We start from the raw sequence: 12301 nt of genomic DNA, 5'->3' as shown, positions 1-12301 counted from the left end.
CCTTCCTGTGGCCAGGTGGCAGTGTGTGTCATCAGAAGTCATGTTAATATAATTATTATGGATCAAGGAACATCCTAATTTATGTTTATTATTTCTTCTTTATAGATAGCTATTTTGCTACCTAATTTTTTCTCTCTTATGATTGGGAGAAAAGAACAACATTAAATTTCAAGTTTTTCAGTTTCCTGGATAACTGTTACTTAAAATTGTATCTCAGATTTCTTATGATTGTATTGTTTATTTCTATATGAATCAGCTTAAGTATGTGCTAATCAGTGTGTTTGGGGCTTATAGTTTTTGTTCACATTAAAGACTTCAGAGGAAAAAACCTAGTTGCCCATTTGGTTATGTTGTGAGATGGTGTGGCTAATGGAAGAAAAGAATGTTCTAGCAGAAGAAGCAGTGTATTCAAAGACCATTAAAATGTAGATAGTGTTTGATGTTATAATACATTTCTTCATTTCTCCCATGACATCGAGTAATCATTCTTCCTAAGCCCAAGTCTCAGACTGTTTTTCTGTAGCTTTCTTGTACCTATGGATTTCTAGATAAATTAGCCTTCCCTAGTAGTCCTTTGTGCTCTTTACGCATATCCAGTTTTCCTACCTGGTCACAAAGAAGGCATGTGACTAGTTCTATTCTTTTTGTTATAAATATGACATACCCTATGTCTAGTTGCCAGTGTCAGGCCCTCCAGAGTTTTTTTTTTTTTCTATCCAGCCTGGTGATTAACATTATTAAAAACAGTGACTACTGCTCTGTTAACGTGCATCCCTGTATGACTACAATAAACAGGGCTTCCCTTCCTACCTGAAGTAGACATATAGCATGAATGAAAACTAAACTTATTTTGTTTCAAGGCACAGAGATGGGAGAGTCTTTTTTTTTTTCCTGATTGTAACTACAGAGATGGGAGGTCCTTAACAGAGTATAATGTAGCCTATTCTGATTGCACACCTTCCCTGGAAAATGGCTCCTTTATGGAGCTTCTGATATTTAAACATTTGATGATAACATTGGTAACTAATAATTACATTTTCAATTATTTGTTAAGCAATATGCTCAATGTTTTATAAAATATCTCACTAAATTCTTGATGTTTTCCTATGAGGTAAGAACTATGATTAGGTGGCAACTTAACCTGTTATAGTGCTTATTTTCACTTAACATTTTTATTTTACTTACTGACATAGTCTGTTGACTGAGTAAAGTATAGTTGATTTACCAATACAGTGTTGTGTTAGTTTCAGATGTATAGCAAAGTGATATTCCTTTCCAGGTTTCATTTCTATTATAGCTTATTACAAGATATTGAATAGAGTTCCCAGTGCTATATAGTAGGTCCTTGTTGTTTATCTGTTTTATATATAGTAGTGTGTATCTATTAATCTAAATTCCTAATTTATCTCTCACCTCAGGTAATTCTAAATATGCTTTCTATGTCTGTGAATCTGTTTCTGTTTTGTGAATAAGTTCATTTGTATCATTTCTTTAGATTTCACATATAAGAGATATCATATGGTATCATATGTTTACTGAAGATTGTTTTGAATAGTAGTGGTGAGTAGTTTTTGTCTGACATACTTCATTAAGTATGATAATCCCTAGATTCATCTGTGTTGTGGCAAATGGTATTATTTCATTCCTTTTTATAGTTAAGTAATATTCCACTGTGTATTTATATCACATCTTCCTTATCCATTCATTTGTTGATGGACACTTAGGTTGCTTCCATGTCTTAGCTATTGTAAGCAGTTCTGCGGTGAACATTAGGGTGCATGTTTCTTTTTGAATTAGAGTTTTCATATTTTCCTGATATATACCCAGATGTGGGATTGCTGGATCATATGGTAACTCTATTTTTAGTTTTTTAAGGAACTCTGATTTTGTTCTCCATAGTGGCTACACCAGTGTACACTCCCATCACAATGTAGGTGGGTTACTTTTCTCCACACCCTCTCCAGTATTTATTATTTGTAGACTTTTTGATGATGGCCGCTCTGACTGGTGTGAGATGATACTTCATTGTAGTTTTGATTTGCATTTCACTACTAACTAGCAGTGTTGAGTATGTTTTTATGTGCCTGTTTACCATCTGTATGTTTTCTTTGGAGAAATGTCTGTTTAGGTCTTCTGCCCGTTTTTTGGTTGGGTTGTTTGTTTTTCTGATATTGAGATGTATGAGCTCTTTATATATTTTGGAAAGTAAATCATTGTCAGTCATATCACTTACAAGTATTTTACTCCAGACATAGCCTTTTTAAACTTACTTGCTTCATCAATATCAAATTTATGCTTGGCATCTATTTATGTCTATCTGCATACATAACTTGTTTCAGTATGGAATCATGTTATAATCTTGAATTGTGATTTCATCAGTCTGCTCTGAGCTTACCCAGAATATAGAATTTTTTATATTTTCAGGTAGCCAGCACCTATAAAAACCTGCTTCTTGCTGGAACACTTAAGTGCTAGGACTAAAACAGTGATTGATCTGTAACAGATCTCAGCTTTACTGAACTTATGGCCCTTATAGGCGATTATGCCCCAGTTATTATTTGTGACAGTATTTTCCCACAAATCTTTGATTTTAGGATGTGGCACACAGAAGTGTTCCCCATGTAAACAGAAAGTGCTTTGGGATAGGAGATTTACAGTGGAAGAAAATTATGACTGGGGAGTTGTATCAGAATTAGTAGCAGAAGCCATGATATGTTTTTAAGATACGCAAAAGTATTTGCAGTTGAAGGTCCTGAATCTCTACTGCATCTGTTTCACGTGATATGAATCTGCATTTTCATTCAGTTTTATTCCTACTCCAAATACAGTTTCATTTAATTCAGTTATATGTATGTGGCAAATATTTGATCTGTTTCCTAAGGACCATTTTGAATAGTAGTGGTTAGGAGCTGTTGAACTTTCAGTTTAAAAACTAAGTAAATTAGTGGACAATTTTATGGACAGTTTAGAATAATTCATTTATGTGCTGTTTTCTTTTGTGCTTTATCAAGATCCTGGAAATGTTAGGGTTTACTTACTCTTAATCAGCCAGAAGAAATGGTTTGATTCACTTATTCTGTTTTAGATAATTTTAATTTCCAAGTTTAACTCAAAGTCAAGACATTTTCTATTTGTTGATTTCATGAGTACCACTTTCCTATTTTTATTTCTCACTGTCCACTGGCCAAAGTAATTGTGAAACTGTGTTCAACAAACTTTTAAATCCTCAACCTCTTTCTTAAGCTCAGAAAAGTTGCAGATATCTGTCTTGCCCTTGATTATAGCCCTTCTTCAGCCTTCTCAAGTAAACTTTCTTCACAACTCACAGACTTCAGGACGAAGATTTTAGTAAGGAATGCCTGTAAGAATTAATAATATCCTTGACTGTCTAGTCCCTCTCCCCATTTACGGGCAGAACAAAATACCAATGGCCACTGCCTCTCTGCTTGCACTCAGGCAGCTGAATGTACTGCTCTGAATTTATGCCATGAACCTCAACCGGGTTTCAGCAGTGTCTGGCAGTGCTGCTACTCCTTCTTCACTTTCCCTATTAATACTATGTTCCCACTCATTGCAAACCTCTCACAGCCCCCACTCTCATCTATGGACCTCACCTCAAACTTTATTGAGAAATCGGATGCAGCTGTCATCATCTTTGCATCACTGTATCTGCAAACCTAAGTGCATTGGTCTTCAGGTTCTCAGTCTTCCTTTCTCTTGTTATTAAGAGACCTTCCCTGCCAGTCTAATTCCACTTCTTGTGACTCAGGTTCCATCTCTTCTTAGTGTCTCTAGGGCTTCTTTCCTGCAGCTGGCATCTCTTTACACATCATCAGTCTTTCGGTTGGATTTTCCCTCCAGCCTACAAACATACTCTATTATCTGCCAGCCCTGATACATATGCAAATACATATAAACATGATGACAAACTATATGCTAAGTCACTTGAGTTGTGTCCAACTCTGTGTGACCCCATAGACAGCAGCCCACCAGGCTCCCCCGTCCCTGGGATTCTCCAGGCAAGAGTACTGGAGTGGGGTGCCATATACAGATACTTATATTTCATTCTTCTGTCTTCTATCTACTATTTCTTGTTCCTGTTCTTATCTAATAAATTATCTTCATTGAATCAAGTTTTTCTCCTACCTCAGTGTCTGTTTCTTCTCAGTCATTTTTGTGGACTCTATCCTTTATCAATCTTCTAAATTTTGGTGGAGTCTAAGGGTTGAGTCGTCTTTGCTTATACTCTGTTGGAGATTTCCTTATTAGCATTCTGTGACACCTAAGTATATATCCTGCCTCATAGTTCTTCCTGAGTGCTGAAATGCATAGCCAGCTGCCTACTTGATCATTTAATTAACCTCTTTTTAGGTGATATAATACTTGATTTCTTCCCCTAGAGATTCCCCACTTCAGTAAATGGTGTCACTGTCCATCCTGTTACCTACGCAAAATTTTGGGGTCAGCTTTGATTCTTATTTCTCTCATTCTTCTCCCATATCTAATTTAACAAACACCTCTGTGCCACAATGTTCTCATCTATAAAATGAGAGGATAATTGTCAGTAATAAAATATCAGGTTATGACACACATAACGTCTGCTTTTGAAAATTCAAATTCTCATATCTTAGAATAAAATGAAAGCAACTTACCATGACTTTCAGGACTCTTCATAACCATACCTTATGTCTAGTTGTTCTGACTGCTTTTTGTTATCACTTTTGCTATCTTTAATTCTCTACTTTAAAACATAACTCTTTATGCAATGTCTTTTTGGTAGGGGGTGGGAAAGCAGCTTCAGTTTTTGCTTTGTGCTTGTTTTGTGGTATTAAAATGTAAAGATAGTGCCAAATTTTAAATCAGTTGATGTTTTTTCACCTAGTGAATCACTTATCTTTATAAATAGACCTACTATGTTTTTCTAGTTTTGTGGGAGATTGGTAAAAATTTCTAGAAGTGAAATTGCTAAGTTAAAACATAAGAGTGTTTTCAGACCTGTGAATCCTATTGAGGTAAATTTTTGAGACATTACATGACCAAAAAGGTTTCATTTACCCTCATGCTTGATTGGTAGTTTGCCTGAGGGTAGAATTCTAGGTTCAGATCATTTTTATATAGTACAGTGAAAACATTACTCCATTGTTTTTTCTGTTTAACAGCTTTATTGAGATGTAATTCAGATATCATAGAATGCATCCATTTAAAGGGTATATTTCAGCAGTTTTTAATATGTTCCCAGAGTTGTACAGTTGTCACGCCAATCACTGTAGAACATGTTTATCACCCCAAAGAGAATCCCCCAGACAGCAGTCATTCCGCATTCCCACTAATCCACCAGTCTTAGGCAACAAGTAATCTACTTTCTCTTTTCATGTTGCTGATCAAAAGTCTGATATTAATTCTAGTTATTTTGTAGGAACCATTTAGGGTTTTCTTTTCAACTCTGAATTTCTGAAATTTATCCATGAAAACTAGGATTTATTCAGACATGAGTCTGTTTTACTTATCTTACTTTACTTAAAACTTTATAACCTTTTTAATTTGTACTGATGTATGGTCAATTAACAATGTTATGATAGTTTCAGGTGAACAGCCAAGGGACTCAGCCATACATATACATGTATTCATTCTCCATCAAACCCCACTCCCATCCAGGCTGGCACATAACATTAAACAGAGTTCCCTGTGCAATACAATAAGTCCTTGTTGGTTATCCATTTTAAATACAGCAGTGTGTACATGAGCTTCCCAGAGTCCCTATCATTCCAGGATGTCTGACTCTAGGTGAGTGATCAGACCATTGTGGTTATCTGGGTCATGAAGATCTTTTTTGTATAGTTCTTCCGTGTATTCTTGCCATCTCTTCTTAATATCTTCTGCTTCTGTTAGGTCCATACCATTTCTGTCCTTTATTGTGCTCATCTTTGCATGAAATGTTCCCTTGGTATCTCGAATTTTCTTGAAGAGAGCTCTAGTCCTATATTAAAAGAGATCTCTAGTCCTGCATTAAAAAATACATATATAGTACTGAGTTATATTTGAGTTTGTCCTCATAGGTTAGATTATTTTGTGGCTTTATTTTTGTGTTTTTGTCAAGTTTTGACACCTGGATTTTGCTAGCTTCATAAAATGAATTTGAAAGGTTTTCTTTTTTATATGTACTGTCACCTATTAATTAATAGTGTGTTTCCTTAAAGATTTGATAGAAACCATTGATTTTAACCTGATACCTTCTTGTTGGGAGGAAGGGCATCAGTGCCTATAGTTTTCTTTCTGCCATTGCCACCCTTCATTTCTTTCCGTAGCAGTTCTTATGCATTATATTTTAGCATAGACTTTTTTTTTTTAATTCAGGTTTTTTGGAGAGTGAATTTTGCCATTTGTAAAGTTGTGAGAAATCATTGGTTGTTTACTAACAGTTCAGTTCAATCGCTCAGTCGTGTCCAACTCTTTGCGACCCCATGGACTGCGGTACGCCAGGCCTCCTGTCCATCACCAACTCTTGGAGTTTACTCAAACTCATGTCCATTGATTCAGTGATACCATCCAACCATCTCATCCTGTGTCATCCCCTTCTCCTCTTGCCCTCAGTCTTTCCCAGAATCAGGGTCTTTTCCAATTAGTCAGCTCTTCGCATCAAGTGGCCAAAGTTTGGAGTTTCAGCTTCAGCATCAGTCCTTCCAATGAATATTCAGGACTGATTTCCTTTAGGATGGACTGGTTGGACCTCCTTGAAGTCCAAGGGACTCTCAAAAGTCTTCTCCAACACCACAGTTCAAACGCATCAATTCTTTGGCGCTCAGCTTTCTTCACAGTCCAACTCTCACATCCATACGTGACTACTGGAAAAACCATAGCCTTGACTAGAAGGACCTTTGTTGGCAAAGTAATGTCTCTGCTTTTTAATATGCTGTCTAGGTTGGTCATAACTTTTCTTTCAAGGAGTGAGCATCTTTTTATTTCATGACTGCAGTCATCATCTGCAGTGATTCTGGAGCCCAAAAAAATAAAGCCTGCCACTGTTTCCACTGTTTCTCTGTTTGCCATGAGGTGATGGGACCAGATGTCATGATATTTGTTTTCTGAATGTTGAGCTTTAAGCCAACTTTTTCACTCTCCTCTTTCACTTTCATCAAGAGGCTCTTTAGTTTTTCTTCACTTTCTGCCATAAGGGTGGTGTCATCTGCATATATGAAGTTATTGATATTTCTCCCAGCAATCTTGATTTCAGCTTGTGCCTCATCTAGCCTAGTGTTTCTCATGATGTACTCTGCATAGAAGTTAAATAAGCAGGGTGACAATATACAGCCTTGACGTACTCCTTTCCCTATTTGGAACCAGTCTGTTGTTCCATGTCCAGTTCTAACTGTTGCTTCCTGACCTGCATACAGATTTCTCAAGAGGCAGATCAGGTGGTCTAGTATTCCCATCTCTTTTAGAATTTTCCACAGTTTATTGTGATCCACACAGTCAAAGGCTTTGGCATAGTCAATAAAGCAGAAAGAGATGTTTTTCTGGAACTCTTGCTTTTTCGATCATCCAGCGAATGTTGGCAATTTGATCTCTGGTTCCTCTGCCTTTTCTAAAACCAGCTTGAACATCTGGAAGTTCATGGTTCACATATTGCTGAAGCCTGGCTTGGAGAATTTTGAGCATTACTTTACTAGCATGTGAGATGAGTGCAATTGTGCAGTAGTTTGAGCATTCTTTGGCATTGCCTTTCTTTGGGATTGGAATGAAAACTGACCTTTTCCAGTGCTGTGGCCACTGCTGAGTTTTCCAAATTTGCTGGCATATTGAGTGCAGCACTTTCACAGCATCATCTTTCAGGATTTGAAAGAGCTCAACTGGAATTCCATCACCTCCACTAGCTTTGTTCATAGTGATGCTTTCTAAGGCCCACTTGACTTCACATTCCAGGATGTCTGGCTCTAGTGAGTGATCACTCCATCGTGATTATCTTGGGTCATGAAGATCTTTTTTGTACAGTTCTTTTGTGTATTCTTGCCACCTCTTCTTAATATCTTCTGCTTCTGTTAGGTCCATACCATTTCTGTCCTTTATTGAGCCCATCTTTGCATGAAATGTTCCCTTGGTATCTCTGGTTTTCTTGAAGAGATCTCTAGTCTTTCCCATTCTATTATTTTCCCCTATTTCTTTGCACTGATCGCTGAGGAAGCTTTCTGATCTCTCCTTGCTCTTCTTTGGAACTCTGCATTCAGATGCTTATATCTTTCCTTTTCTCCTTTGCTTTTCGCTTTGCTTCTTTTCACAGCTATTTGTAAGGCCTCCTCAGACAGCCATTTTGCTTTTTTGCATTTCTTTTTCTTGGGGATGTCTTGCTCCCTGTCTCCTGTACAATGTCATGAACCTCCATCCATAGTTCATCAGGCACTCTGTCTATCAGATCTGGTCCCTTAAATCTGTTAATCACTTCTACTGTATAATTTTATTTATTTAAATATTATTTAAATAAATAAATAATTTTATTTATTTTATTATAATTTTATTTATTTCTCACTTCTACTGTATAATATAATTTATACTGTAAGGGATTTGATTTAGGTCATACCTGGGTGGTCTAGTGGTTTTCCCTACTTTCTTCAATTTAAGTCTGAATATGGCAATAAACAGTTCATGATCTGAGCCACAGTCAGCTCCTGGTCTTGTTTTTGCTGACTGTATAGAGCTTCTCCATCTTTGGCTGAATATAGCCAAAGAATAGAATCAGTCTGATTTCAGTGTTGACCATCTGGTGATGTCCATGTGTAGAGTCTTTTCTTGTGTTGTTGGAAGAGGGTGTTTGCTATGACCAGTGCATTCTCTTGGTAGAACTCTATTAGCCTTTGCCCTTTACTAATATTACTTGGTTTTAATTGCTGTGTTCTGCTGAAGAGATAAAAAAAGGATAGGAAATCTTCTAGTACCTTTCTTGAAATTTGTTGTTTTTAATTCTTTCATTTCCCTTTTAGGATTGTTGTAACAGTTTTTCTTGTTTTTTCAAGAAGATATTTTAAGCCAAAACTCTGTATCTACTGTTTACAATATTTTATTCTACTTTTTAATGTATCTTCAAAGTATTATCATCATCACAGTTTCTTTTTTCTTATTCTTTAGGAAAATCTGAAAGAGTTTGCTTGCTCAGACTCATTTTTTCTAATTATAACTGAGTGATCATAGTGATTTTTCTTCGTACTTTGGATATAAAATTACTGTTGTTTGGAAGTTAAGAAACCTGCCTTTCAGGCAGTTGTGGTTTGGCCCTGCATTATGTAAATCTTAGCATTTTCTACTGCCAGGAAGAAAAGGAATCAGTTCTAATCAGCTCAGTCTCCTCATTTCTCGCTTGCTCTTTGCCATCTCTAATTTTTTTTTTTCCATTTCTCCCATTCTTTGAGTGAATGGTTCTTTACCCTAACTACACAAGTTTTATCTGTGGAACTTTAAGGGTGGAAAGAAAAAAGAGAGACTGTAGGTAATAGAGTACTTAATTTCTTGGACTGTAAAGAATTGCTGAACTAGGATTAATTTTTCTCTCTTATCCTATTCTGAAGAAAGCTTAAATCTTAGCTCCAACACTACTTTGAATACTTGTAATGACTAAGACACCAAGATAAGTGATGAGGGAATAAAAGATGAGTAAAACATATTTCTTATTTCAAAGTAGCTAATAGACATGAAAAACATAATCAATTTTAGAATATCAAATTCCGAGTATAAAGCACTTCTGCCCTGGGTGGTCAGTAAACTCATCATAGAGGGAGTTTGTCATTTTCTGAGATGAAGAGACTGTAAGAAAAACATTTTGAAACAGGACCTGGTGGATAGATATCAAGTTAACTTTTGAACATGTTAAGTTTGAAATACTACTTATCTTAATAAGTATGTAGGAATGTACAGTAGGCACATGAAGAAAAATACCATGGAGTTGAGAGAACAGAGCTGGAAAATTTGGACTTCATCAGTACATATATAAAGCCACAAGATTAGATAAGATTACTTGGGAAATAAGTGTAGCTAGAGAAAAGACAGCCTAATGCTTCCTGGGGATATGAGAAATTAGCCAAGGATTCATAAAGGAAAAATATTGTAATATCTGATTATAGAAAAAAACTAGAAACTTCTGTCATTTCTTCTCAAACTTTAATAAGGATCATTTTGTTAAAGTTCAGTAAGTTTGAAATGGGGCCTGAGATTCTGCTGCTCCTACAAACTTCCAGAAGATTATGCTGCTGGTAGTCTATGAACCATGCTTTGAGTAGCAAGACTGTCTATGGCTAAAGAGACAAAGTGAAAAGGAGGAAAGACTGCAGCGTTTGTAGGAGAATAAGGATTAATATCCAGAATAAAGGGCATCTATAAAAAGAAAAAAAATAGAAGGGAGAAAGAATATGGATAGATAATTTTTCATAAATTTAAATGATCAATCAGCGTGAAGAATGCTCAACTTCCTGGGAAATACAAATTGAAACAAGAAGATCACGTTTCCCCCCATTAAGATCAGGAAAAATTTTGAAGTCTGATAATATACACTGTTGGTGGGATTGTGGGAAAAGGGTGGACTGATACCCTAATAGGAGGTATCTTGGTACTTTTGTCCTTTTGGAAGACCATTTGCCATACTGACTTTTTAAACGTGCATATCCTTCAATCCAGGAACCCTGTGCTTCACTGTCTAAAAGGAAAACTTCTCCCTTTGTCGAGAAGGCATTTCAGAGCCATTTTGAAGCATTGTTTAAAGCCGGGAGAGGTGAAATCTAATGTCCTTCAGGAAGGAATCATTAAATAAACCAAGTGCCCTTTGCTTATTTATTCTCCTTCGTACATTTAAAAAATTATCTCACATTTTTCATTATAACTTTAAATAATTTAAGTGGCCATGATTTCTAGAGTATATTTATGTTAAATACATTTTCAGTCACACCATAAAATTACAGATTTAAATCATTCAGTTTATAGAGAGTATCTGTAGACAGTATATACTGTAGTATAATTTGCAAAAAGCATGTTCTCACACCACTCAGATAAATTGAACTCATTTTTCACTAAGAAAAAAAAAATGATCTGACCATTAAAAGAATACATTTGAATCAGTTCTAATGAGGTGGATGAAACTGGAGCCTATTATACAGAGTGAAGTAAGCCAGAAGGAAAAACACCAATACAGTATACTAATGCATATATATGGAATTTAGAAAGATGATAACAATAACCCTGTGTACGAGACAGCAAAAGTGACGCTGATGTATGGAACAGTGTTATGGACTCTGTGGGAGAGGGAGAGGGTGGGAAGATTTGGGAGAATGGCATTGAAACATGTAAAATATCGTGTATGAAACGAGATGCCAGTCCAGGTTCAATGCACGATACTGGATGCTTGGGGCTAGTGCACTGGGACAACCCAGCTGGTATGGGGAGGGAGGAGGGAGGAGGGTTCAGGATGGGGAGCACATGTATACCTGTGATGGATTCATTTTGATATTGGGCAAAACTAATACAATTATGTAAAGTTTAAAAATAAAATAATATTTTTAAAAAATAAATAAATAAAAAGAAAATAAAAGCAAAAACAAACAAACAAAAAAAAAACAAAAAAATGATCTGATTGCTTATTTATCTTAAACATGTAATATGTGCCTATACTATATGACCACTAGACTTCTGAATTCTCAGTTGGGTGGCTAGATAAATGGATAAGGCTTGAAACCTTCCCAAGAATTTGTTTCACTGATAAAATAAGGTCTTGCTCATATTAAGAGCAAGGATATTAACCTCCCCCTTTTTTGCCAAGGGATTTCCCTTCTTCTCTTGTTTGTTAGGTAGTTTGAAGTTTATATAGCTCAGAAGAGTACACGGTAGTAGACGCACTTGAGATGGATAAGAATTTTGCCTTTCTTTTACAAAGAGGAGAATTGCAACGTAGTGATTTTTAAAGGAGAGGAAGAAAGAACTAGTTCTTAAGCAGATCATTTAGGAAGAATACAAATAGACAATGGAAATCTGGAAATGATTCTCCTAAAATCATTCGTATCCACCTAATCTTAAGTTACCTTTGAAGTCCATTGAAATAAGCAGTGTCCTAATATTGTGAAATGAATGTTGTCTGAACTTACGATGTTGTAATACAGCCATTTAAAAGGTGTAAAATAGGACTACCTTGGTGGTACAGTGGATTAGAATCCATCTGCCAGTGAAGGGGACATGGATTTGATCCCTGGTCCAGGAAGATTCCGCATGCCATGGAGCAGCTAAACCCTTGCACCACAACTACTGAGCCTGTGTGCCTAGAGCCAGTGTTCTG

General features: G+C 36.1%; 1 protein-coding gene across 15 annotated transcripts in view; it reads left to right on the top strand.

Annotated features, from left to right (window-relative positions):
* Positions 1-12301, top strand: part of BRAF (B-Raf proto-oncogene, serine/threonine kinase) — a 178134-nt gene that overhangs the window by 54166 nt on the left and 111667 nt on the right. The window lies entirely within an intron of this gene.

This window comes from Bos indicus, chromosome 4 (assembly GCF_029378745.1).
Source record: "Bos indicus isolate NIAB-ARS_2022 breed Sahiwal x Tharparkar chromosome 4, NIAB-ARS_B.indTharparkar_mat_pri_1.0, whole genome shotgun sequence".
NCBI classification, from domain to species: Eukaryota; Metazoa; Chordata; class Mammalia; order Artiodactyla; family Bovidae; genus Bos; species Bos indicus.
Note: the sequence above shows the minus strand (reverse complement) of the source record. Positions and strands in the feature narration are given on the sequence as shown.